Source organism: Dipodomys spectabilis, unplaced genomic scaffold (assembly GCF_019054845.1).
Source record: "Dipodomys spectabilis isolate Male_0828 unplaced genomic scaffold, ASM1905484v1 ptg000002l, whole genome shotgun sequence".
NCBI lineage: Eukaryota > Metazoa > Chordata > Mammalia > Rodentia > Heteromyidae > Dipodomys > Dipodomys spectabilis.
In genome coordinates, this window is record NW_024870679.1 from 59,916,487 (window position 1) to 59,941,298 (window position 24,812).

Consider the following 24,812-nt stretch of genomic DNA (forward strand, 5'->3'; position numbering starts at 1 on the left):
AAGATTCTATTAATGGGAAATTCCAAAGGAATATAAATAAAGTGGTCTCTTAATGACTGGATTGATACATAGTCCTAAAGAAGTAGAGAAAATTTACTTTGTGGTCACCTCCAATCACTGGATAAAAGGAGAGAAGTATTTTACTCCAAGAATTTCTTATGACATTTTTCTTACCTAGAAAAGAGAGCACAGTAGAAACCTTACAAAGTTCATGAACCTGGTACACAATGTGAAGGATATTCTTTGGACTTGTGCAATGCAGTATTTCACATGACCTTGAATTCTTACAGTCGGTCAGTCAGTCAGGCTTTTGGTTAATAATTTATTGATTGCCTTGCTTTGTGTGGGCACAGTGAGCCTGTGAGAGATAGTTCTCGTTCCCAACTTGGAAGATGAGATAAGACACGGAGAAACATTTATTCAGAAGAAAATGAACAACCCATCTGTTGCCAGGTGTTTCACAGAGGCTGAGCCTTCACCTACCTTGAAGAAATTCTAGAGTAAGTATTTTTGCAGAGTAAAAGTGGGATTATAAATATATATCCTAATAAACCTTTGAATTCCAAGATTCTGAGTGTCTGATCAAAAATCTGTTGGTTACTACATCGTTCATAATTTTTCATGGAACTCCATGCCTTCTGTGTCCCAGGATATTTGGACTCAGCTGCAAGTGTGTAGGTGGATGGGCAGAGGATGAATGACTCAATCATTCTTCTCTGAATAGAAATAGCACCTCCACAGCATCATGCTTATCCATTCAACTAGTGAACTTCTATCTGTAACTGAATGTAAAAAAATGTTTAGTCAAAAAGATTAAAAACACTGCAGTTGGTTGTAACAACTTAAGAGTTAGATTTTTCATTTATTTGATTTGATACACTGAATTCAGTATTTGAAAAACTATGTATGTGTACATGGAGCACGTGGATCTATGTTTTTCCAACATTAATTTAAGAAATTTAGGCAGGCACTAACTAAGATTACAGGCATTTGTAATCTTAGTTAGTCAGCAGGCTGAGATCTGAGGATGGTGGTTGGAAGCCAGCTTAGGCAAGCCTAACTACCCCAAAACCAGATCTGAAAGTGTGGCTCAAGTGGTAGAGTGCCAGTCTTGAGCAAAAAATGTTCATGGACAGGACCATGTCCCGAATTCAAGCCACGGAACTGCCATACACACACATATACATAGAAACAGACACAGACACAGAAACAGACAGACAGACAGACAAACACACACAGAAATCTAAATCAGATATGTCTAATGAAAATTTATTGCCTGATTTTAAGATGTTATCAGTAAAAAATGCAGATCTAATGGCAATGATCCAGTCTGGAAAGATGAATGTAAACTATCTCATTAGTGATTTTAATATCAGGCTAGGATGTATCTCAGAACTTGCCTAGCTTGCTCAAGGCCCTGATGTTCAATTCTTAACACTACCAAAAAATGTCAACAATGCTCAACAAGAAATGTCCTCATTACCTTACTCATGTAACTGTAACCCCTCTGTATAGTATCTTTGCAATAAAATTTAAAAAAAAATTTAATGTTAAAAATGTCAATTTTATTGAAGAGATATTTTGGATCTATTAAGTTAAATAAACAAATTGATTACTTAAAAAAACATTATCATTGCTATTATAAAATTAGAAGTTAAGTATGTGGCTCAAATGTCTATTGATGGTGCTGGTTTAGGGAAACAAGGTTCAAATGCTCAAAAAAGTGGTAAAGGGGGGTTTGGTAGAAGGGACTTCTAGCCTGAGTTGAATTCCCATGGTAACAGAAATCTGCCCTTGGTTCTGGACAATTTGGTCCTGGACAATATCTTAATTATGTCACTCTGTCTAGTATGTAACACATAATAAACATCGTACCCATGATAAGTCTTCCAGGCCCCACACTACTCAGAAAACTAACATGCATTTTCTTCTCTTGTTTTCATAGTAAGGAAAGGCACTGAAGTACCTGTAATGTTCACATTCCACAAAGAGAGAGGCAAACCAAGAGTTTTAGACCAAAAAAAAAAAATACATTTCACACAGTCACACAGCCTAATGACTGGAGGAGACAGGCCATGGGCTCGCCTCTTATTGATACCAAAACTTTGACTCTTTTTTATTACATTACTACCTGAAACAATTTTTTTTCTTCAGACGTGTTATGAATAAATGAAGGTTCAAAAGAAGTATTCCTCCATCAAGTATTTTTATATGTTTATAAGCCAGCAATATTTGCAAATCTTGTCTGTTACAATCAGATTGTTTTAAGGGTTAATTCTCACCAAAAGGCAAAATGGAAAGTCTTTTCCCTTTTTATCCTCAATCTCCATAAACATAAAAGGGGTAAGTTTTTACAGAGAAAGGCCCAGGCAGAAAGGGGATTAGCAGGGTGGGGCTTTCTTCTTTCAGGGTGATTTGGAAAGAAACCTTAGCTGAAAATGAGCTAATTTGTTTCCATATCACCTGGGCTCATGGTTTGCAGGCTGCAAACCATGATGAGGCAGAGTCTTGGGCTCACTGGGATCAAAACACAAGTAGGAGCATGGAAAGATTTTTCAGGAAAGGAAGCTTCTTGAGCAAGGACAAGGAAAGCAGAGAAGAGACACCTGTGAGGTGCCTTTACCCAGTCAGAGGGCTGAGTAAAGTGGAACATAGACCAGAATGGAGTTGGGTCAATGATGCCAGAGGCAGGACTTAAAATCCACACTGCAGTGTTAGAGCTTCACCACTGAGGATGCTGGAAACTAGTAGGGGTGTGCTATGACTAAGCAAAGTGGATGGAAATGTTTTGATGAAGCTCTTCTGGCAATAGTTTAGAAAAAGGAGAGGACTTGAAAGTAGAGGAAAAGAAGGCAAGAGGGGGCTAGGGAAGGAGGGAAGACGTTGGACTTAGTAGTGAGCTACAAAGTGACTTCAATCAGCAAAGAAATAAAGTTATCTATAACTTAATGAAGAATCGAAAAGATAGGAGATAGAGTATGGAATAAGAACTGACAGGTTATAATGGTGGCCTGTACAGTAGATAGGAAAACACCATGAACTCGATTTCCTCTTCAGAGAGTGTGCTATGAGAAGACTGTGATTGTAAAGATCTTCTAGCACACTCAGTGCCTGCAACATCTGTAAACAACTGCCCCACCAGAGAGGCCCTTACCAAAGGAGCTGCCCCTGGTGATTCAGTGGACACCCCTTGCTTTAGAACATGGTGGGCTGGCCAAACTGTGGGGCTACATCATCATTCAGTTGTCTTCCAGTGCCCAACCCTACTCCTTCTTCCTACCACAGATGACTATATCAAATAAACATCCTCTCAGCCTCTGCTTTCTGAGAAGGCATCCTAGGGCAGTGAGCCAGCCTGCTAAGTGCAGTGGGCTGGGAGATGATCATCCCATCTTCAACTGGAACCACATCTTTTAGGAACAATCTACCTAACCTCAAGTAAGAAGGAGCTTTGTTCATCTAGTGACTGGAGGGACAGAGGATGGTGGATATAGGCAGGGATCTCTGAGCAATTCCGCCTCTAAAAATCACTCTTCCTGAGATAGAGGTGCACGGAGGGGATGAGTGGTCATAGGCCACTTGATCACTTTTCCCCAAATAATTCTTGTTTTACTTTCTTTCACCATAAAATTAAACCATAGTATCTTTTTCCAAAGCTAATCAAGACTTTACTATCTTAGGACATCAGTCTCTGCTAGATTCCATTCTACCATTTGCTCATGCAGTTCATAAACCTTTCAGAAACCATTGGTCATCAGATGGCCCATGTAGATTTCCATCTACCTTGTGCCAAGGTCTTGGTGCTTGCATATGAGTGAAAAATGCTGGAATATGAGTGAAAGATGCTGACCTCAAAAGGCTCACACTGACATCTGGGACTAGAGCAATGGGAAATCAAGACTGTAAGAACAGTGGAGAAAACTCTAGTAAAGTAGAATGTACCTACTGTTCTCAGAGAACCGAGGAAGGATCCAGTAATTTAGTTCAGAAGAATAAATGACTGGACTAGAATAACAGGTAAGCCATTGCTGATTTCCATGCTTCGTTTTCCCAGGAAAGTGGATGTCATTACAGCAAACGGAAGCTGTCTGTAGTGGGCCATGGGGTTGAGATGTCCAGTGTTAACAAGATGGGCACCAGGGAGGAACACAACAGGGGCAGTTTACACGAGAGAGGAACAGAGGATTGCAGGCATATCAACTTGTCCAGGACCTGCCAGCCGACCATTCTGTGCCCTGAGATTTGGTATTTTAAATAAACAAACCTGTACGGTGTTGAAAGAGCATAGGAAATAGTTTTTAATCTCTGAAATAATCGAGCCAATGGAAAAGTATGGGGCTGCAAAACATTATGTAGAATATGACTTCATTGTAAGAAGGTAGACGAACCATTTGTACAAAACGCATTCCTTGGGGGAAAATAAAGAAAACAGATTTCAGTGGGAGTGAAATAATTATACTAACCAATAAATTCTATTTGTTCTACTTTGAACGTTCATTTCTTCTCTAATATTTTTAACTATTTTTTACTTGTCAGAGTAAATAAAATAAGGTACATCAGTTCAGAATCCCAGGTAGCCATAAAAATAAGTGTGATTGAATTAAGGTATGACATTAAAATGAAACACAAGCTACATTAAAGAAAAAGAGCAAAATAGTTTTCAGAACATGTTCACTTGTGATTTTTTAAAATTTTTATCTAGTTATTAACGTAGTTGTACAGAGTATTTGCTGTTCAACAAGGCAGTTTGTGAATGAAATGCATCTTAATCAATGCATCATTCTCCCTCATCCCTCCCAACTCTACCCTTTCCCTCAATTTTCTTAATTTTATAGATCCTTTTTAAGATGCCAAGATGTATGCACTTCCAAAAAAATCCTAGAAAAATGTACAGCATGTGGGTACAGAAGGGTTGTGATCCAGTCAGGGGCACTCTGCTCTATGTAATGGTATTATATCATGACTTTGTATTTTCCAGTGGTCAAACAACTAAGCTTAAGTTGAAGCAAAATAAAATTAAGTTAAGAAGAATTCTGTGCATCTTTTCCAAACCTCACTTCTCAGGCTGAAGGCAAAGATACCCATAAGCTCTTCTATTTCTTTTTTCGATCATATTTACCTTTCTATTAGTCACCTTTATTCCACTATTCCCCTACTTGTGGTTCCCTTCTTATGACCTAACAGTCACCCTTTGACTATCATGTCTTTTTAAGACTTCTTCTATAGATGTGATAGAGAGGAGGGAGATTGTCTGGCATACATGGTATACATTGTGCACAGGCATGAAAGTGTCACAATGAAATCTCCCCCTGTGTAGCTACTGCATGCTAATGAAGCATTCCACGTGAGAGAAAACATGTGATAGTTGTCTTTCTACATCTGGCTTATTTTGTTCAACATGATGATCTCGCATTGAACATGAGATTAAAAAACAAGGAAACCTGTTGAAATTGTCTGAAGAAAAGGGAAAGGGTGATAAAAGAAGATTAAAGAGAGGGAATTTGACCTGGAAGAAATATATCACAATGACACCCTCTGTACAACTAAGATAAGCTAATAAAAATAAAAGTAAAAATCATATCATTTATAGGGACTAGATAAATCTAGAGATCAACTGTGTTTCTGATATGACGAGACTCTGTCCTATACACACATCTCTCACCTGGAAATATAGAAAAGCAACTGTCATAAGGGCCCTTGAGCTCAGTGAGCTCCTATTCAGTCTGAGTGGTCAAAAGCTGGAGTCTACAATTATCTGGTGGTTACAGTCCCTCTTCTCAGGCAGGGGCTCCTATTACACCAAATCTTCTCCTACCAGTTTTTCAATTATCTATGACTAATGAGTACTTTGGGAACAGTTTCAGACACACACATAATCCTCTTTCCTGATGTCAGCAGAAGAAATTAATGACTATGTGGATTGCTGCGAGACAGAAAATGCATTATAATGGTCAACAGAACTGTTATCCTCTCCAGGAAGGAGGGAGGGGGTGGTGGGTTGAATTAACTGGAAGGTTCAGTGTTCTTTGTATTTCCACATTGAGATTAAACTCAGAGGGAGAGCTGGCTCTAGACCCATGGAAATGTCAAAGAGAGGTTTGGGCGTGGGTGGCAGTCCACCCTGGTTCCACATGCTTGGCACTGCCATGCCAGTCCCAGCTCAAATCTGCCAAGGTCAACAGGCCAACCAGATTGTCTGGGACACTGCTAAGTGTTGTTCCATCCTGCCAGAAGAAGAAGAACTGAAATATTCTCAGGCTGAACCTACTTTCAATCTGGCTTAGGATCCACCAACCAAAATTTAGAATATAGGACCCATAATCAATACACTGGAGTTATGTTAAAGTATGTGAGGCAGATGTAAATTTGGTGCCTCACACAGGCATACCTCATGCTTGAGTAGTTTCAGAGATTGTTAAGATGGAGTCCAAGTCTGGTGGAGCTCCCAAGTTCTGTGAAGCATGAACCCCATAAAACAAAATGTAATGCTATCCATGTGCTTAAGGTTGCCACTAGATATGGCTATTGATAATGACTTTACAAGAACTGATAGGATTAGGAACTTGGCCAAAATCCAGCACCCAAATTCCTCTACAATAGACTTCAGATCACTTGGGCAAGTCAGCTCTGGGAGTTTTCTAGACCTGCAACAACAACTGATAAGACTGTTTGCAAAACATTCCAGCAATTCCAGTCCCAAACTGGAGTTACAAACATCCAGAACAATTCACTATCAGAAACATTAATGAGAAATCCAAAGCTGATAAGTTTTGCCACCTGTTGAAAGATATCTTCTGCAACTGTAATTTGCCCATTTCCCTTCATTTGACTCCTAAAATAATCTCATTTTAAACTGGGAATTGAATTCTATTTTTATATTACTGACTGAATATGAATTTTTTGACATTTGTATCACCAATTAAAGAAATATATACTATGTACTTATGCTGCAACATGCTTTGTCCCAGTGCTGAGTCCATCAAAGATAAGACAGATGTAGTCCCTGTGCTCAGGGGCATTATTTCCTAACAGACACTATGTATTCAGTACCTCCTCCAAGTTATTCCTGTTAGTTATATCCTTATATGTGCCTCTGGGATATTTTTACATCCCTGAGTGTATATTCTGACCTACAATTGGTGTTATTTTATTAATCTCTGCATTCATTTCCCCTCATCCCTAACAAAGAGCAGTATATCTAGAATATATTACATTGCTAGTATTACTCTTCATTTAACAGAACAAGCAGATTTTTAAGAAGAGAAAGACCACAGACACAGGTCAATCAATTTAGACAGAAATATTAAATATGCGCATCTATATGCACTGTTGATTCTGAATAAATATCAGTTGAGAACAGAAGTGCTCTCTCTCTCTCTCTCTCTCTCTATGTGTGTGTGTGTGTGTGTGTGTGTGTGTGTGTGTGTGTGTGTGTGTGTGTGTGTGTGTGTGTACGTGTATGTGTATGTGAGTCCTGGGGCTTGAAATCAGAGCCTAGGTGGTATCCTTGAGCTTTTTTTGCTCAAGGCTAGCTCTCTACCACTTGAGCCACAGTTCCACTTCTGGCTTTTTGGTGGTTAATTGGAGATAAAACTCACAGACTTTCCTACCTGGGCTGCCTTTGAACTGTGATCCTCATATCTCAGCTCCTAAGTAGCTAAGATTTTAAGGGCAAGTCTCTGGTATCCAATGAGAATAGATGAATCTAAGTTTAACTCTTGATCCTGAAAGTTACTGCAACATACTTTCCAAGAAACAGTTGACTAAGGCACATACATACTCTGGTGGCTAAACACTGGGAATGCTACTCCCTAGAAGAACAAAAGCCCTCACTCAAATCTCCCAGCCCAGACAAGGCAGGTTCAAGTACTAATCCAACAACCAGTGAGCAAAGGAGTGGTACCCACAATTTATACTTAACAAGAGAAATATGATGATAGTAATAGTGCCCATTTACAAAATCTACGGGGCCATCAGTCACCATTCCTGGCATTTACATTTGTTGATACAAAGGGTGATAGTAACAAACCTACAGAATGATAATTTTGGACACAGAATTCAGTTCTGTGAATTAGACTCTATGCTACTATAATCTAATATTGTATAGTCATAGAAATGAAAATATAAAAGTTACACAATTTGTCTAGTGTGTAATGAGACATTTCAATCACAAATAAGATCAGGGTTAGAATTTCAATCCAGGATTCTCTGACTCCAGCTGGGATTTTCCCACTATACCATGCGGATTAGAGGAAGTGATATGGACTGTCATGGAAAAGACCAAAAGAACTTCATCTGGAGGAGACTCTCCTGTAAGCTGTCTAGGAGGAAAACTATAAGAATCATAAAACCTAATATGCTCAATCTCCTAGCTTTTTCCTCTCCTCCTCTAGGTTCTTCCCTGTTCTAAAAAGAGTAGATTTCAAATAGAGCTTGGAGATCATCAACTTCAATATGTTCATTTTGTAGTAGATGAAAATGCATCTGAGAGGGAGGAGCTCCCTGAAGTCAACCACTATGAAAGCAGCGTCTAGACAGGACTCAGGATTCCTGACTCAGCAAGATTCCTTCACTTTCCTACGTCCCCTGCTGTGGCAGTGCCATTCTGCACCCTTTTCCATACAGAACAGGATGGTCCTTTAAGTCAGGGCAATAAGGCAGGTGTAGACCAGGAAAGCTGGCAAAATCCAACAGATTCCAGCAGTGTGGGTGGCTATTCTGAACTATTCAAAACATGCGCTATAATCTTTTTACCGCCAAATCATCCACTCTGGCACTTGCAGTGACCTAATTCTCCAGATAATTGCCAATGCCCTATTTTGTTCCTACCTAGCCTAGGGCCACCTCCAAAAGGCCTTCCTGGGTAGATCATAATTAATCTTTCTTTCCTCTACAATCCCACAGCATGGTTTCTGGGATTACATCATTCTGTCTTACAATAACAGCTTTTTTTTTTTTTTTGAGTTTAACTTCTCTAATTTTGATGATAACTACCTTGAAGGTAGAGCTCTTTTTGTATATGACATATCATCTGAGGCAGGTGGGTTTTATAACATGGTGAAATTTAGGCTAGAGGGTGGACAGGCTTGGATGAGGGTGGCTATACCACTCACAAAACTTGTGACCTCAGGCAAGGAACTTCATTTCCCTGCAAACTCTTTGCTTGCCTGTAAAAAGGCTAGACTAATGGTATTTTTCTCCCAGAGTAGTTATGATAATCAAACATGGTGATGCTAATAGAACACTTTAGCCTGGTGTCTGCCATACAGGAAATGTTCAACAAATATGATTCCATATTAATTTACAATGGGCATTATCTAGCACACAGGGGTTACTAGGTTCATTCTGGATAAGCTGGTAAAGCGTGAAGTGAGATCCATGATGTTATAGCATGAAGAGACCTATGCTTTTGGTGTGGGGAGAACAAACTGCAGAAACTGTGAAAGCTGTTAAAATATTCACAGTGATGGAATTCAGCTTCTCATCACAGAAAGTGTCCCCCTGTGGTCATGTCCCCCGGCATGCCTTGCGATTGAAACGTTTTCAGAGTGCAGAAAGTGTTCTTTTTGGAGTTATTTTAAGGACACAATGTCGGTTTCAAAAGGAAACATTATTTTGTCAGTCAAATAAAACGGTTAGAATGGCCTGTGCTTTCCAGACCCATGGGGACAGTGCTGCCATGCAGAGTTCCCCACTTCTAGGGGAAAATAGCTATCATTTTGCAAAGGACACCACAAGATGTGGAACAGTCATCTCTTCTGTGCTTCCTTCACAACCCAGTACAAAAAAATGACATAAAGCAACTAAAGATGGACATATGCTTCTCAGGTTTTTTTCAAAATGTTGTCCTATAGATTCATGAAAAACAAACTCTAGCTTCGTTCCACAGAATGCCCCATCTCTTAAAAAAGAAAAAAGGGCCATGAACAACAAAATAAAGAACAGTCTTTTAAATTAAGTATACTTCCTTTTATGGCCTCACTTACTCATTCCTTCACACCCTAGTGCCCCAGGGAATACTTTGTCAGAGGCTAGAGTTGGTCTCTAGTCTAGACTCCTGTTGCATACTGTTGGGTTTACAAAATGATAACGGCCTTCTAACAATGGATGGACCTGCAGAATGTCCAACAACCACTCTCACATGAGCAAGCCAGTCAGTGGCTCCGGTGGTAACTATAAAGGGCCAAACATCTGGTAATCTGAAGACATCTGGGGCTTTTCTGTCACATAGACCAAACATGATTCAGGTAATTGACTAAAATTTTCACTTTCCAACCAGATGTCAGACTTCCATAGAAAGGAAGCCAATCTTGGACTTTCATGTGCAAATAAGCTAGACTAAATTCATTCCTGGGGGGCAGGATTAATTACTTTTTTTCAATGAATGCTCAATTATATATTATTTCTTGTATCCAACAATTTTTTCTTTTGAGTAAGGTTTTCCACACTCATTTTAAAGAATATTTATTTCAACTTTGGAATGTTCCTTTAAAATCCCTTACTTCCTGATAGTGAGGTCGTATGCTACTATGAAGAGTGATTTCAGCAGTCAGACTGATCTGGTTCTCATTCATGAACCCATCTCCTCAAACATCAAGAGCCTTGGGAAAAATGACACTCTCTGAAATTCAATTTTTTGCAGATATGTATCATAATACTCATTAAACTTAGAGGGCACTGTGAAAATTGAAGATTAGTTATCCCTACAATGTGTAAGCCTACTAGGCTCACTGGGCCTGATGCTGAGAGACCGTGGTGGAACATAAAAGCTGTCTGTCTAGGGCACAGGAATTACACATAATTGACATGTTGAATAGAATAAAAAAAAATAATAATAATGCACAAGAAAGGGCTCAGAGGAAGATGATATTAATCTCCTGTTTACTATGCTCAAATTAAATTTTTTTGGGGGAGGTGTCCAGTCGTGGGGCCTGAACTCTGGGCCTGGGCGCTGTCCCTCAGCTCTTCAGCTCAAGGCTAGCGCTCTACCACTTGAGCCACAGCGCCACTTCCAGCTTTTTTCTTTTTGCTTATGTGGTGCTGAGGAATCAAACCCAGGGCCTCAGGCATGCAAGGCAAGCGCTCTACCACTGAGCCACCTTCCCAGCCCCTCAAATTAAATTTAAATTTTGTCTCACTGATTTATTTTGCTCCATTGACAAGCATACTGCCAACAAAGGTGATGCCTTTATTTGGGGTTTTTCATAAAATTATGAGCAACACCAACTGCAGCTAATTCTTAAAGGGAAACACCAGGTGTTTAAAAGGAAGAAATTTTCTTCTTTATTCCCGCTTTCAAGTACACACTATAATTTTCTCTGACAGTATTTGTTTAAAGAAATCATGTGGTTATCAATGACCTTCTATCTTCCATGCTGTTTTTCTAACAATCAACTATTTAACTGGAAAATATATGAAAAACAGACAACAATGAGTCTCTTTAGTCAGATTTAGTGGGCAACACTTAACAGGACAGACACAATATTCTAAAGACTAGAGGCTTTGTGACATTTTACAAGGGAAGTACACATATACATACATGAATAAAGCAGAGAGCACTACCCAGAATATAACTGCACCACGAAGCTGCTATAACACCTTGTATTTCAATAGACAGGCTACAGATAAAAATTGCACATAAACAAAAATGGGCTAAGTTTGCCACTGCTTAGTTTTCTTAATAAGACTTTAGCATCTTTTCCTATCTTATTTTTCAGCAAAACTCAAAAATGCCTTATTTATGTACAGAAGGAAATATGACTATGCTTTTATAAGCATTTCCCTAAGAACAAGAATACTTTTCCCCAAAAATGCTACAGAACTCTGATGTGTAATTCTGTTCAAGTTCAAGAAGAGAAAGAAATGACAACGGTGAGGGGACAAGAATGTTAGCACCTGTAAGGTACAGACCTGAGGTCTAGGAATGGAGATTCATGTCTAGAACTTAACCTATGGCGATAGACCACCCATACAGTGGCACTAACGACAGGAGGGAGGGAAACTTGGATTGTAAAACAGAGCCACTTTCTCTTAGGCCTCTGCATCATGACAAGACCTGAAGAAATAAATAGTGTCCACTTAGAACCACAAAGATAATGACCTCAGGACTAGATAAAAGAAGATACTACCTCCAAGAGAGAAGTTGAATTTGCCAGCTGGCATTTAGCCAAAATGTTGTAGTAAAATACCTGAAGCTTTCATTCAAGTTGCCATGGGAATGTAGCAAAGGAAGACTCCACATAAAGTTGTCATAACTTATTCACACTTAAAATCCTTATCTAGGCCACCTGGGGATGGGGAGCCACATAAGTTTGACAGGAGAAATGCTCGAGGAAGAAATAGAAACTTCAAGCTTTATAAATGAAACAAAATTCTAATTTCTCCATTTTTTAAAAGTTTTAATCTTTGAACACAAGATCTGAGAAACAAAATTCAGACAAAATGACGAAGTATGACTGGCTCAAAGTCCAGGAGTGTCATCCTGTCTTTTGACCTTGGCCACAGAAGGTTTACCAGAGAGTATGAAAGTCTCAATTTCAAGCAGGCTTCAGCTCTTAGGGGTAGGAGGGAATCAGAGGAGCTGTTTCAGACCCCTACTTTTTGGAGCTGCTTCCAGTGAAGAATTTTGTTAGTGTATAACTTACGGAAAGTAACCAAGGGTGAACTCTGACAAGGCCAGATCACAGTGCCCTAGTTTGTAAAATCTGAATTTAGTTTTTAAATACAAATATAAAGAATATGAAGTTATTATTAACTAGGAATTTTCTTTTTTCTTCTCTTTGGTCAGTCCTGGGGATTGAACTCAGGGCCTGGATATTATCCTTTAGTTCATTTGCTCAAGGTTAGCACTCTACCACTTTGAGCCACAGTGCCACTCCCAACTGGGGGTTTTCTTCAATTTACAAAGACAATAGTATTTGATTACAGAAAATACAAGTGATATAAAAAGATAGAAGGAAAAAACTTCCTCTCAATACTCCTCCTTCCAGGGATAACTATGAAAGAAACACTAGAAAATATTAGATTAACAAAATACTGAGATACACCTATTTTCAAGTTTATGTAAATAGAATCATAAAATATTTTATTACAGTTAACAACAGTAAAATTTTATGATTAACAATATTGATTCATGTTATAATTACCAACAGAAATAAAATTAATATTATTATCATGACTACCTTTTAAACACAACAGTATTTCACTATGTTCTTCTTGAAATTATATCAGCCCAGGTGTCCTTCAGCGAACAAATGGATCAAGAAAATGTATATATACACAATGGAATTTTACTCATCCATTAGAAAAAATGGTAGTATGTCATTTGCAAAGACACAGAAGGACCTGGAAAATAATATGGTAAGTGAAATAAGTCAGGCCCAGTGAGAAAAAGGTTGAATATTTTCTCTCAAATGTGGAAGGTACAATTGGTTTAAAAATATGTAAGTAAATACCTTGGGTTGTATGCCAGTATACATACGTGTATTAATTGGAATATAGTAGATTTAGGGAAGAACTCAAATAGCGTAATTCCTTAGTAAGGCAAAAAACATGGCTCACAAAATAAATAGCACTTGAAAGGGATGACATAATATTAAGGGGAAGGAGTAGAAAGTAGTAAACAGCTAAATATATATCCTACAAAATTTAAGTTAGGAAAGGGATGGGTTGGGAGGATGGGCGATAATGTTCAAAGGGGTAGCATTGATCAACATGCATTGTATTGATACACTGGCTGTGTTCAACTACTTAAAAATAATAAACTATTAAAGAAAAATAAAAGCATGTCTGATGAAATGAATTTTTATCTTTTTAAATCATTGGACCTAATTCAGTTGGTGATATTTAGTGACTGGATGACGCTTTAGAGAAAATGTAGAACTTGGAGAAAAAAATTTGTAAATTCTTTACAGTGAAATGATCCGACAGGCACCTAATTTGAAAGGGATTGTGGAAGGATATAGTATATATGAAGAAATAAAAACAAAGGAGTACACAAGCAGAAAATATATCATAGTCTATAATTTGGATTTAACCATAGGAATTAGCCAATCTTTTGGTATTGAACATTTAGTATATTTCTTTCAAACTGAAAACAAATCCAGACTTAAGAAGTAACTTTATTCCAGGGTTATCTGCAGAGGTTGACTCCAACAGGGACAACACTCTGACCATAAGATGGACAAAAATAATCATGGTTAGGCAAAAAGGGCTGTACTTTCACAGAATGTGCATTGGTTTGAGTCTTAATGTCTTCCTAAGGCTGGCATGCTAAAGATTCAAGTCACCAGCCCCTGGTGCTATTAAAGGTGGTGCAACCTTCAAGAGTTGCGGTCTAATGGAAGGAAGTTTAGTCATCCTGTGCCCATGAAGGAGATACCGGAATCCAGCCCTTTTCTTTCTCTGTTTCCTTCCTGGCAGCCATGAGTTAAGCAGCTGTGCTCTACCACCTGTTCCCTGCATGGCTGTACTATGTCACCACATAGCCCAAAGGCACAGAGTCAAGTGACCACAGATTGAAACCTCAGAAACTGTGAAACAAAGAAATCTCTCCTCCTGTGAAGTTGTTTGTATGAGGTATTTCTTCTTCACAGTGATGGAATGCTGATTTACAAAAGAGAGCAATAAACAAGGGTCAGTAGGATGTGAGGGAAACAGGAGGAGAGAGCAGTGATAGATGGTATTTGATTGACTAACGGGTATCTAGATATTTGGGAAAATATTATTCCAAAGCTTTCTGTAAGGAAATTTTAAATATTATTACACCCAAGACTGAGTAGGGCAGAAGGCCTTCTCCAATTTGACTCACCTCATCCTATCAGCTAGTTGAAGAAGACATGAAGAGAGCAAGAGGCAAAAGAAATATTCCTTCCTTTTTCTTGTCTCTGTATTTGAAACATCACTCTTCCTAGGTTTCCCTTGAGCCTTCTGCTGGCCTTTGTTTTGGACCTAGCAGGGCCTTTCTTGGTTATCAGACTCTGTGTTAGGATTTTAACTTCTCTATTTCTCCTGCCTAAGATGGGAAGAACAGGACATAAACAGAACACTAAAAAGAACAATGCAGAATGAATGAGATGATGAATGTAAAAAGACCCAGGACACTGCATGACACTTAATCAATTTTCATAAATATTTCCCTCCTATACAGAGGAAGTTACATAGGAGCAAGACATGGTAGGAGGGAAGGAACTAAGTTGTACTAAGTATCAATTTGCCAGATGTGTATTCGAGAGTGGTATAATGCACTTTACAGCTCTTACCATTTTTAAATTCATACTTATGAATTTACATTTATGACTTCATATTCATGAAGTCATCTCATGTTATAAATCAAGAAACCAAAATACAGGATGTTAAAGTTGTTAAAGTTGTTTGAAGTCCCACTTCAAGTAAATAGCAAAATTCCAGTTTCAATCTAGTTGTTCTATGAAAACCATCATTCCCTTTCCATTGATCAATGAGTTAAAAAAAAAAGATACCCCAATACTTAGGAGTAGATATGAACAGTATTCTCCCCTTCTGGGAAAACAACAGTCCATTGGATGTCAAACTTACAGATTCTACCAAGCAGATCCTACTTAGCAATCTCAAGCCTCACTCTCCAATGCAAGGCTAATACCTACACTGGGTCTCCACCCCATGTCTAGGACATACACCAGCAGACTAGTCAGCAGCTGCACCAGTGCCCTACTCCGTCTGTTTTCTTTCCTCACATTTCCCTTGAGGAAAGAAGTACTCATTATAATAGGCCTAAATGATTCACAAAATGAATTCACACTATTGCTGATTTCTATAATGCCAGGTATCTCCTGAACTAAAGACTGAAAGTAAAGCAATTGAATCTTGACAAAGTAAATTTCTTTCCTTGAGGTAAGTGGAAAAGAAGTTGAAAATAGACAATTATCATACCTTCAAAGCAAGTCCATTCTTTAGTTGTGGAAACTGAAGCTCAGAGCTTAGTCAGTGGTAAAGCTCATCAAGTTGTATGACCCCAAACACTCCAATTTTTCTCCTCCTATTGCTTACTGAAAACATTAGGTCAGAACCATATAACACCTCAAGATCAAAAAGGAAGGGAAGAAAGGGGGTGAGCATTCACATTCCCTTCCCTAATTTTCACTCTCCTGCTCTTATTACTTTGCTTTCTTTGCTTAATTCCATCTACCACATTAGGCCAGTGTTACCAAAGTGAACACCCCAACTCATGTGAGAATCCCCAGAAAAGGTATGGCTCCTTCTCCTCTGTAGTGTACAGTAACAGAAACTCTACAGTGGGGCCCTGCCAACCCCCACCTCCAACTGATTCCAATATATACTAAAAGGAAAATCAGTGTGAGAGACCCCTCCAGGGCTTTTGAGAACAGCAATCTGTGAGCCCCACCCTAACTTCTGGTCACTGAATCAGAAGTGTATCCTTAGGATCCATTTCTAAAAACATAATCTTACTGTTATTATTAAGGTATGGTACAGAGGGGTCACAATTCTCTAAGTCAGACAATGAGTACAATGCTTCCCGGACAATGAATTCTTACTTATAAAAGGCCCCAGGTAATACCTATACATAAATAGAAGTCAACAAAGGATCCCTAAAAGACCTATGTGACAATTAGAACTTTTAATGGCATTGTATATGGATGCGTGAACATTACCAGGACAATCTATGTTTAAATGATGGCCTCTTTCTTGACCAGCTAAAGGGCATGGCACAAACTAGTCTCTTAGTTTTCTTCTCATTTCTAGAATTGAGTTCATACTTTTAGGGGAATGAGAATTAACAATCTAAAACCACTGGTAGAGTTAGTACCCGATACATAGTAAGTGCTAAACAGGAAGGAGCTATTATTCTAAATCACCTAGTAGCAATAAAGAAAAAGATCTATCAAATTTCTATTGTCCCAAGAGGCATGGGTGGGTATGTGGGAGGAAGACTCCTCAAGAGGAAACCCTCTGTGGAGCTCTTATATTCCCTTGGTCCCGCTGTGCAAAAGGATATGCTCTTGTAGGGCAATGTGACATCCTTTAATTACACTACCTTGTAAAAATCAGATGCAAAAGTGAATCAAGAATGTAAGGGAGGGGGAATGGGGTGGCAGCAGTGTGGGAGTATTCAGAAACAAAGACAGGACAGAAATAGCTGTGCAGTGCCTGCAGAGTCCAGGACACTTCCAGGAAGGCTGAGCCAACTGACACAAGAGAATCCTACACAGCAAGGGGCTCTGTCTGGCCTGCCCAATACAGGGCTGCACAGCAGGAGAAGGCAGCAGGGAGAGAGGGGGGTAAACCAGTCAGACCTACGTAAGAATGAGGGTCTGCTTAAAGTAAAGCAGAAAGAATGAAGAATGAGGGCCTTCTTATGGCACAGCAGAAGCCAGCAGCTCTTCTGAACAAATGGAGAATCACATTCTAATCTCACTCTGGTGTGTGTGTGTGTGTGTATGTGTGTGTGTGTGTGTGTGTTTTAATCTAAGGTGCAAAAGCAATCGAACTTTAAAGGTTTTTCTTTCTCTTCCTGCTTGAAGCCTATAAACCTGTTTTCTTGAGATAGTGATGGGCTGTGTAGGTCTCTGTGCTCAGGCTTTTTTCCCCCTAAGGTTCCTTTCTCCTCCACATGGCTGCCCTCTCTCCACAGAAGCTGTTTTCTGCAGGGTGGAAGGCTACACTGAGACCTTTCTTCTCCACAACCTGAGCCATGCCAGGTCCCTCCTCTGAGCAGCCATAATACTGAGCATAAAACCTGGTCATAAAATGTGGTATTTATGTACCATGGAATTATACTCATCTATCAGCCTAATACTGTGTCATCTTCAGGGAAATGGAAGGATCAAAAAAAAATTATGTTAAGTGAAGTAAGTCAGGCTCAGAGAGACAATCGGCATATGTTTTCTCTCATATGTGGAAGTTAGATATAAAATACAAACATGCATGATAACATATACAGGGCTATATGCATATATACACTAACAAATTGACTAAAGGTTGGCATGTATACTCAGGGGAGCAGTCCAACAGTGTAATTCCTCTGAATAACTAATAACTGTTTAATAAAATGAACACCAGGAAGCTGAAACATGGTGTGGAGGCAGGGTACATGAATGGAGGGAGGAAGAACGAGCAAATGTAGTTCAGTACAGTCAATGTACATTTTATGTGAAAACTGAACTATAAAACTGGAAAGCAGGGACAGGATGGGAAAAGAAAGGGAAGAACAATGGAAGGAGAGACATTGGCCAAGATGCATTGTACTCATAACCTGACTTCTGGAATTGTAATCACTGTGTAGACTACTTAATAAATAAATATTTAAAGGGTAAACCTGGTCCTTTAGCCCAAATTCCGAGTGTGTTTTACACCCTAGTTCAGAGACATGTTAACATGTGTTATTCGAATGCAGCTCTACAGGCAAGTAAGTTTGGGAAATGCCAACCTGAAGTAAGCTGGGCAGCTTAACTATTGTTTATCCAACAATTACTAGATATCTAAATCCAAAAGTTACTAGTACACAATAAGACTGTCAGGAAATGTTAAATAGGAATCCCTACCTGAGTTGACCATGGATTCTATTCCCTCAACTCTAGATCTAGAAAGCAAAGTGTGTCATAGTCTGCTCTATTTTACAGCCTTTGCCTGTTCTTTCTTCTTTGCCAGTCTATAATTTTCTTGTGGAGAGAAGTATTCATGATGAACATTTCAGGGATCTACCTATAATCAGCTGTGTGGGAAATACAAAGAGAAGGTCAATTGAATGGCAAAAGGCTAAACCATCATTTTGCTTTTGCAAGCCACCAGTGGCTTTTGATTCCATGAAATGCTGGATGCCTTACTACAATGGCTCCTGCCATTCCCCTCCATAACTCCATTCTGCTGAACTGGCCTTCTCAAAAGTTTCTTCATTACATCAAACTTATTTGTATGTATTGTGCCTTCTGCTAGGAACACTTGCCCACATGTGCTAAAAGAATATCAGACAACCTTAACTATTTTTCTCCCTGCTAGCTGCATGAATGCAAGATGATAGTGTGGTGAATATCTACTCACTTGTGAAAGAATGCATTTGATCTCTGAATTAGCAGAAATAATGGACTATATATCAAGAATCTTAAAATTAATAGTGTTTTTGATTTAATAAAATTCATGTCTGAAATTCAACTGAAGAAATTACATGAGTCAGACAAAAGTGTAAATGTTCATGTATACTTGTTTGTTCAAATACCTTCAACTATCCTTAATTTTTATAGAAATAATTAAAAGCAGAACTGAATAAAACACAGAAACATTAAAAATAGAAATAAGAACATAGAAAAGAACAAAATAAAAAAAATGTTGTTAATTAAGTCATTACATTACTCAGCAAATTAAAATCTTAAAAGCTTTAATGCTATGTATACAATTACTTAAATTATGTAAAATAACCATACATGGAAAATATAGATATATACTTTAGTATATATATATATATATAAAATATTTATTTCCTACATGTTCAAATATTAAAAAGTTAGAAAATATACCAAAACAGCCTTATTTTAGAGACTGTATTAGATAAGAATGTGCATGTTTCTTCGTGTAAGTTTTCTTCATGAAATATACATGGCGTATAATCTAACTAAAAGACTATTTTAAAAAAACACTTTTATACCCAGTAATTGCATTTCTAGTCATTTGTAAGATGTAAAAAATAATGCTAAACAAAGAGTTGCCCTGAAGTGTTTTACATGTATTTATATTATAATATTTGTACACTAGAGAAAAAAATTAAATCCATTAAGTATCCAACCCTAAGGCTTAAAAATAACATAAGGTCATCTGATGAATTGCATTCCATTAAGTATAAGTTATAAGGAGCATAGAAAATATGGAAATATGAATATGTAATAATGTTACTTTAAAACTGCAGCCTAAATTATCATTAAACTGCTTGCACAGTTTCAACTGGACTAAACTGATACAGATTTTTAAAAAACTCAAAGTGAATTAAAATGGGGTAGTTTCAAATGGTGATAGTAGTTTGACTTGAGGGGAGAGGATTGCTTTAATTTCTGGATTTTTTTTAGTTATACTTACACTCAGCCTCTTTTGAAGATAAAATAAAAACAAATTGAAAGAATATGAGGCTGTTGTTACCAGAAACCAACAATGGCTTACACTCAATATCTTGTTTCAGTGTGGATGTCTTAAGGAACAGCCTCAGTCAAAGTCAGGATGGGCAAGAGCCCTGCATCCAGGGGTTGGCAGTGGGAAAGGGAAGGAGAGCATTTAGAGATAGGAGTGGTTAAAAATGCAATTGTAATGAGGTGATAATTAGTCAAGGTGGTCCAAAGCTCCTTGATCCTCCAGAAATATGGAGTGTCTCGATAATTATCAGTTTTAGGGCTTCTGTCATTAGACAGAACCAGCCCAGGCAGGTTGCATCTCCATCCTGCCCTAAATGGACATCTTTGTAGTGTCATATATCAGCACCAAGTAACTAAGACAGAAGTTTAGTGGATACTCCTGAAGGAAGGAAAGTGGAAAGCTACAAAAACCTGGCTCAGGAAGCCTACGGGGTAAGTATGGAGCAGGTGCTGCGGTCCAGCAGGTAATGAGATGAACATGGTCCCTGCCCTCATGGAATGTACAATCTGGAAGGAACCATTAAACCCATAATTGCACACAATCCATGAGAAATTCAAATGTGATGAATGTTAGAAGAGGAAGTGGGGTTGTGGTTTGCACATAAATGTGACATCGACAATCAACAGTAGACAGGATTCAGGAAGCAAATGAAATTAATATAAATAATGCAAGTGAACTATCTAATCATCCCATTTAAGGACCCTACTCTTGAAATGGGATGCAAATCATCTCTCTTCTGGTTTGCTTCAGTTTGTATTTTCTAATATTGTGCTGCAAATATTTATTTTTCCTACACAAGACCCTAATAGGGGTATAGTTCTGTGTGCATTGAACAAACTCAAGGTACCACTCACATCATGGATTACATACTTAACACTTCTTGAGGAGCACAACATATTTTCTAGATGTGACGTGGATTTGTTTTTCATACAATCAGGACTCAAAAATGGGCCAGAATGACTATCTCTACTGGAGATAGTTTATTCTCTACTGTCCTAAGAGATTGTTTTTAAGATTATTCTAGTTAATAAATTTTGATACTATGTACTGACTTTAGAACCAAATTATCCATTTTAGTGGAATTCTAGCAAACAAGAGGACATATAAGTGAAATGTGGTCTCTGCTAGACAGACTCCATGTCAAAGGCCATAGGTCTAGGCTTTGGATCAAAATTTAGCTTAAGCTAGGAAGAGAATCCAGGAAAGTACAGCAGGAAGAGGAGGATATTCTGCATATAGATAAGACAGGGGAGTTTGGAGTATGCTTAAGGAACTAACCTTGGGGGAGAGAAAGCAATAGGGACAGAAAGCCTAATTTCCCACCATTTAATCACATCTTAACAAACCTTCAAGGTCTCTTTATGAACCAAGCACCTACTGTCTTCCTGAGTCCTTTATACCCAAAGGAATTCCCTCCTTTTGACTAACCACATTTGCTTTTGTGTGCTCACAAGGCACTTGATCAAATATTGTCATTTCAGTTTAGAAACAATCTCTGATTATCAGCCATAAGCCAAGCACCAAGAACTCTCCTGCATATGGTAATATCATATCCTGTTTCTTGACTTTCCTAAAGTGTTCAGGTGCTGTCCCCTTAAGCAATCTGTATATTCTTTCTGGACAAGACTGTCACTAACTTACTAGTATATTCCTAGCACAGTGTTAGGCTCAGAGTAGATAATAAGCAAAAATGGCATACTGTCACATGCCTCTTATTAGCAAGAAATCTGAGACAGAGGTGTTAAGTGTCATGCCAGAGGTCACACACATAATTACTGACACTACATCTAAAGGACAGACCTCTTATAGAAGGAAAAGCTGGGATTAAATGCAGCTATTTGTTTTTAAAATGTTATCAGGTCCTTTTCATGAAGTGGTTCAGAGAACATTCAAAGACAAAAATGACTGGATTCAACTCCTGGCTTGGTTGTGTGACCTTCAGCAAGTTAATCAATGCAACGATGCCCGTTTCATAATCTGTAAAATGTGGATAATAGTCTGTTAGAAGACTGTAACTTAAGTTATGTGAGCTATTGTTCTTAGGAAAGTTCCTGGTAAATAGAATATATTATTCTATGTTTAATAGAATATTAAATAATGGTTGATAAACAGACTATGCTAATTTACATGTTTTCTCAAATCTGGTTAGTCTCCATTTTTATTAGTTATCACTTAAGGAAGCTACAAACCCACAAACCAGTGGCTTAAAAAAAATAAAGAAGAAAACATAGCCAAGTGCCAGTGTCTCAGGCCTATAATCCTAGCTACTCAAAAGGCTGAGATCTGAGGATCAAGGATAGAAACCAGCCTGGGCAGGAAAGTCTGTGCAACTCTTATGGCCAATTAAGCACCAAAAAAAAAGCAGAAAGTGGAGCGGTGGCTCAACTAGCCTTGAGCAAAAGAGCTCAGGGAAAGTGCTCAAGACTTGAGTTTAAGCCTCAGGATTGGCAGAAAAAGAAGAAAAAGGAGGACTAAGAGGAAGGAGGAAGAAAAGGGGGAGGGCAGAAGAGGCAGAGGGAGTAGGAAGGAAAGAGAAGGAGGAGGAGGAGGGGGAATGGAAAGAGGGAGGGGGAGGAAGGACAGGAAAACAACGGAGGAGGAGGAAGAGGGAGAAGAGGAGGAGAAGGAAGAGCAGGGGTTGGCAATCGCAGCAACAGCAAGGAAAATAGAATTAAATTTCTATAAAGGAATTTTCCAGAGGTATAGAATTCAAGGTTGTATGGAATCTTTATGAAAGCTCACTGTTTTACTATCTATAGGGTATGACTCTTATTTTGATCTTTAAGTAGCTGTTACAACTCTAACATTGACTTCATTCAGACCCATAGGAAGGAAAGGCATCCATGACTCTTTAAGAATCCTACAGGACAAACTTAAATGAATATACATAGACTTTCAGAGAAAGCTGGGGACTACAGATTTTAGAGTCCTGTGTGCAGCTGAAAGTCTGAGTTTTGTTAATAAAAGGATAACAGTGTAGATGAGATGGGTACTGAACATTCTCTCTACTACTGGTCATGATCCAGTCATGTAGCTTGGAAGTAGATTTCAGTACTGTTCAATTTTATCAAGGTTTTGGGGTTCGTAACAAATCTAAGGGCATTTTCCAAGCATAATTCCTCAAGATCCATAACTCTGCCTCTACTTTAATTATTTTGAAAGCATATCCCTCTTAAGGGAAATGTAACTATATGGGCCTGATTCACTCTAAATTATTGAAAAATTGATTTTTTAAAAAGGTGTTTGCTTGCCAAGACTTTTCAACCATTTTAATGAGCTGAAAAAATAAAACCACTAACTCAATATTAGAATAATGTTTTGCCAAAAAAAAAGAAACCAAAACTTAACCCCCAGACTATTCCTTGCATCTACAGATAGATAATCTATCTTTTAGAAGTCTTTGGTTTAGAATAAAAATTAAATATATTCTCATCACTATCATGGCCTATTTTTTAAATGTCTTATTTACTTCATGCTTTTATTACCAAATCTTTGGCAAATAATTCAGGTGGTAGTGACTCCACATGGAAGCATTACTTACTGGTGAATTTTTCTAATCACAAGGATATATATGAAGCTTATAAAAAAATCAGATATTTGCTGAAAGTTCCATTCAAATCAGCATTAAAGTCCTAAACAAATGTACCTTTACTCTCTGGAAAGCTTATCAGATTTCTATTGCATTTTATAGACAGTGATAGTCCAAAAGAAGATACTCTTCTAAGGCCAATGGAAAGAAAGAAGATGATGGAACCAGAGGACCATACTAGAAAAAAACAAAGCAGGAAAGAAAGAGGATTGAAAAGACTTGGCCTTGCATGGTATGATGAGTCAAGAATCCAGTAAGCCAAACGAGTCAGCACTATCCAATGAAAAATGCATGGACTGTCACAACTGAAGATGTAATTTACTGATAACAAAGATGAGCTTTCTTGAGTCAGGTGGGTCAAGTTTCAGATCCTTTACCTCCATCAAATAACTGTGAGACTTTAGGCCAGTTATGCCCTTAATTAGCCTCAGTTTCCATACTTTTATAAAGGGAAATAATAAGACCTTTATTTCACTAGCTGTTAGGAAGTTAATAACCAGATAAATCGGGGGAAAATGCTTGGTAGTGGTCTCTGGCACTTAATACAAACTCAACAAATAATAACCATTATGTGCCATTTCTTTTTCTGCTCATTTTACTGTAGACACCCTCCTTTCAAGAGCTCTACATCTGCCTTCTTTATTTTCTTTAAAAGAAGCCAAAGCTAAAAGTGAAGATGGGGTGGAGAGGACTAATTTGAAATCACCTCCCTAAGGTGTGATAATTTACCTGAAGGTGGAATCATGGAGCAGAAACTGCTTCAGACAACATATAGGCCAAAAATAAAAATAATGTATTTTGGACAAATCTAAGTCTTCATCTTCAAGTTGGAAAAAAATTAAATGGAAGTATTATATACTAAACCAACACAATAAAGAAATACATCAAAAAGCAAAACACAAAAATCAAACTAGATTTAAAAAAACAGTAATTTATGTATGAAGACCATAGGTATAAAAATAAGACTGCTTGGATAAAGATTAAATTTATCATCACAGATCCCAGAAAAGAGTATTTTATTCTTATAACTTCACCTTAACAATGGTTTATAGGAATATCTCAGTTATGGTCCAGCAGAGCCTTAACCATGCTTTATTTATCTCTATCTACC

The 24,812-nt window shown here is 38.1% G+C and overlaps 1 protein-coding gene across 4 annotated transcripts in view; it reads right to left on the reverse strand.

The window, feature by feature from the left end:
* The window catches only part of Fggy (FGGY carbohydrate kinase domain containing), a 382,280-nt gene that overhangs the window by 194,734 nt on the left and 162,734 nt on the right, over positions 1–24,812 (reverse strand). Inside the window, exon 1 of one of the 4 annotated variants that reach the window (XM_042682471.1) lies at positions 175–228. The exons of the other annotated variants lie outside the window; for them this stretch is intronic. The gene's annotated coding sequence lies outside the window, so the exon portion shown is untranslated. Of the gene's footprint in view, positions 1–174; positions 229–24,812 lie in introns of those variants that run through there. 4 annotated transcript variants of the gene reach the window in all.